This window comes from Gorilla gorilla, chromosome 9 (assembly GCF_029281585.2).
Source record: "Gorilla gorilla gorilla isolate KB3781 chromosome 9, NHGRI_mGorGor1-v2.1_pri, whole genome shotgun sequence".
Taxonomy (NCBI): domain Eukaryota; kingdom Metazoa; phylum Chordata; class Mammalia; order Primates; family Hominidae; genus Gorilla; species Gorilla gorilla.
The window spans coordinates 126,644,693-126,649,036 of record NC_073233.2 but is presented as its reverse complement, the minus strand read 5'-3'; the positions used below and the strand labels follow the sequence as shown (position 1 = coordinate 126,649,036).

At 45.1% G+C, this 4,344-nt stretch overlaps 1 non-coding gene across 1 annotated transcript; it reads right to left on the bottom strand.

Annotated features, from left to right (window-relative positions):
* Positions 1–3,314: 3,314 nt before the first annotated feature.
* LOC115936445 (U6 spliceosomal RNA) lies at positions 3,315–3,420 on the bottom strand. The gene has a single exon (XR_004071918.1). It is a non-coding gene; the product is annotated as a U6 spliceosomal RNA (small nuclear RNA).
* Positions 3,421–4,344: the final 924 nt, after the last annotated feature.

The window sequence follows — 4,344 nt, the reverse complement described above, 5'->3', positions numbered from 1 at the left end:
ACATCTAATTTAATAAGTTTGGAAACAAACAAATCCGGACTCCAAGCAGGACAAACCCAGTCCACTGGCAAGCAGGCGCAGACTGAACGCGAAGTTAATGAAGCTGAAGTCCCAGGCACCGCACTTGCATGCGGCCCTTCAAACACCCTCATCCTAATTTTGTATTCATAATTTGATTCTTTTTCTTAAAGAGGCCTCCCCAAATTATTTAAGCTTCAGGTCCCACAAAACCAAGCTCCGCCCTCTGGCAAGTGATTATTTTGCCTCCTCTCCAGTACACAATGAGATTCTGTTTGGGACACTTCAGTGACCTTTTTGTCTGCCCGCTTACCCCATCAGAATTTACATACATTCTGGGTTCATACAAACAAAATAATGGCTCAGAGGAGACGTGAGCTGTGCTCCGTGACAGTGGCAAGGCTGCAGACTTGGCCACAATGAGAGCTCTCGCTCTCTGGGCTTCACCCATAATAAGGACACGTGAATGGGTGGGATGACAGACAGGAAACACTTCCCCAGCTTCCACCGGGGCAGGGCATGCAACCACAGCAACCACAGGGCATGGGGGGATTATTTGACTTCCAAGTCCAAATTAGAACATCACAACCAGCTGGGCGTGGTGGCTCAACGCCTGTAATTCCAGCACTTTGGGAGGCCAAGGCGGGTGGATCACCTGAGGTCAGGAGTTCAAGACCAGCCTGGCAAACATGGTGAAACCTCGTCTCTACTAAAGATACAAAAATTAGCCAGGCATGGTGGCGGGCACCTGTGCCAGCTACTCGGGAGGCTGAGGCAGGAGAATCGCTTGAACCTGGGAGGCAGAGGTTGTGGTGAGCCAAGATTGTGCCACTGCACTCCCAGCCTGGGTGACAGAGACTCTGTCTCAAAAACAAAAACAAAAAAATCACAACTACCATTAACCACTACCTCGAAACCCTGTGGCTTCACATCGTGGAGTGGGAGTTGTCCTCAGCTCCTCATGCCAGGGGTAAAGACTCTTCATTATTCAAAAAAGGTGCCATCTGATTTGCTTCAGAAGTCTAACATTTTGTGAATCCTTTGACACTGCCGTTCCATGTTCAGGACTCTGTTGTAAGGAAATAATACTACAGTGCATAAAGACATGAGTACTCAGGCGTTCATTCTCCCCAGCGCTGTCTGTAAGAAAAAAAGGAATAAACTAAAATGTTTATGTTTATTCAGTGCTTAGTGATAAATAATTAAATAAATGTTGACACATCCACATAGTAGAATGCTGTGAGGCCATTAACATTAGAAGGTGGTAGAAAACATAATAACAGCCGTGCACGGTGGCTCGTGCCTGTAAATCCCAGCACTTTGGGAGGCCTAGGCGGGCAGATCACCTGAGGTCAGGAGTTCAAGACCAGCCTGGCCAACGTGGCGAAACCCCATCTCTATTAAAAATACAAAAATTAGCCAGGTGTGGTGGTACATGCCTGTAGTCCCAGCTACTCAGGAGGCTGAGGCAGGAGAATCACTTGAACCTGGGAGGCAGAGGTTGCAGTGAGCCAGGATGGGGCCACGGCACTCCAGCCTGGGCCAGCAAAGTGAGACTCCATCTGAAAAAAAAAAAAAAAAAACAAGAAAAGAAAAGATACTGACACGGAAAGGTAAACATGGTATGAATAGATCCAGGGATGGGCCCTGTGGTCCCACTCCCTGGTGTTCACACCCTGTGTAACCTCCTCCCCTGGAGTGCCGGTAGGACCTGCAACTTACTTCCAGCTAATAGACTGTGAAAAAGGTGAGGGGGTTTTGCAGACATAATTAAGGTCCTAAGTCAGTTGATTTTGAAGTCAAGGGGGCATTTTCATGGGTGGGCCTGACTAAATCAGGTGGAAGTCTTTGAAAGAGTGTCTGGGCCCTCTCAGAGGGTCAGAGACTCTCCGTCTATTGCTGGCTTTGAAGAAGTAAGCTTCTATGTGGTGACAGGGCCACTCGACAAGGAACTACTGTAGTCTCTAGTTGCTAAGGGCCATCCCTGGCTGACAGCCAACAAGAAAACATGAACCCCAGTTCTAGTCCTACAACCATAAGGAGAAGAATTCTGCCAACAGTCTGAGGGAGCTTGGGGGCCAATATTAACCCTTAGATGAGACCAGCTGAGCCTCAGATGAGACCATAGCCCCAGCCAACACCCGGACAGCAGCCTGATAAAGCTCTGAAGCGGAGAACCTAGGTGAGCTGGGCCCAAATTTCTGCCCTCAGAAAAAGATGTGTGTTGTTTTAAGTTCCTTATCATGTGAAAAACAAAGAGCAGGTTATGAAATAATGTGTAGCAAAATCCCATTTTTGACTTAGAAAATGGGATCTTGACACATACTTAGGAAAAAACCTGAAACAAATACCAAAACACAGATGTTATATAAGGACTACAAAGGTATTATAAAATAGGATTAGAAAGTCTAGATACATCAGGAATTAAAAGCATAATTATGAAAAGAGTAAAATACTATGACTAGGTACCATGGTTTGAATGTTGTCCTCTCTGCAATTTACGTTGAAACTTCATCCCCACTGTGTCAGTGTTTTTATCTATTTATTTTTTTTATTTATTTATTTTTTGAGATGGAGTATTGCTCTGTCGCCAGGCTGGAGTGCAGTGGCGAGATCTCGGCTCACCACAACCTCTGCCTCCTGGGCTCAAGTGCTTCTCCTGCCTCAGCCTCTCCAGTAGCTGGGACTACAGGCGCATGCCACCACACCGGGCTAATTTTTTGTATTTTTAGTAGAGACGTGTTTTCACCATGTTAGCCAGGATGGTCTGGATCTCCTGACCTCATGATCCGCCCGCCGCGGCCTCCCAAAGTGCTGGGATTACAAGCATGAGCCACTGCACCAGGCCTAATTTAATTAATTTTCAAGTAAACTAATTAAGTGAAGATACAAAGTTGCAGAGAAAGAACATCTAGATCAGGCTGAGGCTGGGCACCTAACAGTTAATACCCTTGCATTTGTAATTGACATAGAAATATATTTAAATTGGCTTAAACAACAAGAAGCAGTTACTGCTCGTGTTACTGAAAATGAATGTGGTTGAATTCAGGTGGGAAACGATGCAGCTTTCAACCAGGCTTCAGGATCTGCTCCCTTTAAATCTCAGCTCTGCTCTTCTCCATGCTAGCTTCATTCCCAGGCTCTTTCTCTAACTAAAATGTAAGCTTAGGCCAGGCATGGTGGCTCATGCGGGAGGATCGCTTGAAGTCAGGAGTTCAAAACCAGCCTGGGAAACATAGTGAGACCCTGTCGCTATAAAATAAAATGTAAATGTATTGCTATTTTTATTTTATTTTTTTAATATGGAACACTTCATGAATTTGCACATCATCTTTGTGCTGGGGCCGTGCTAATCTTCTCTGTATAGTTCCAGTTTTAGCATATGTGCTGTGAACCAAGCACTGTGAATGTAAATAAAATAAAATAAAATGTCACTATCATGAGGATAGTGACTTTCTCTTTTTTGTTCACTATTTAATCCCCAACACTTAAAATCGTATTTTTATTACTGCACATAATAAGCACCAAAAAAATTTCCAGGAAAAAAAGGAGGGGGCCAGGAGTGGTGGCTTATCCCTATAATCTCAACACTTTGGGCAGGAGGATCTCTTGAGCCCAGGAGTTCAAGACCGCCCTGGGCAACAAAGTGAGACACTGACTCTACAAAAATAAAAATTAAAAAAGAAAGAAAAAAGGAAAAGAAGGTGGAGGTATAGCAGCACAACAATTCCGGAGCAGAATAAATAAGACTATGTTAAATACATTTTAGAGAAACCGAATAACACTGAAGACAAAGAGATTATTTAAAAAATAACCTGAGGGGCCAGACATGGTGGCTCATGCCTGTAATCCCAGCACATTGGGAGGCTGAGGTGGGCGGATCACTTGAGGTCAGGAGTTCAAGACCAGCCTGGCCAACATGGTGAAACCCTGTCTCTACTAAAAATACAAAAATAATCCAGGCATGGTGGCGCATGCCTAGAGTTCCAGCTACTTGGGAGGCTGAGGCAGGAGAATGGCTTGATCCCGGGAGGTGAAGGTTGCAGTGAGCAGAGATTGTGCCAATGCGCTCCAGCCTGGGCAACAGAGTGAGACTCCATCTCAAAAAATAAATAAATAAACAAAAATAAAAAACCTGAAAGATTACCTGCAAAGCAAAAGAAGACAGAAATCAGTGGAATTCTAAATTCAAAGTGCTGCCGGGCGTGGTGGCTCACACCGGTAATCCCAGCACTTTGGGAGGCCGAGGCGGGCAGATCACAAGGTCAGGAGATCGAGACCATCCCGGCTAACACGGTGAAACCCCGTCTCTACTAAAAATACAAA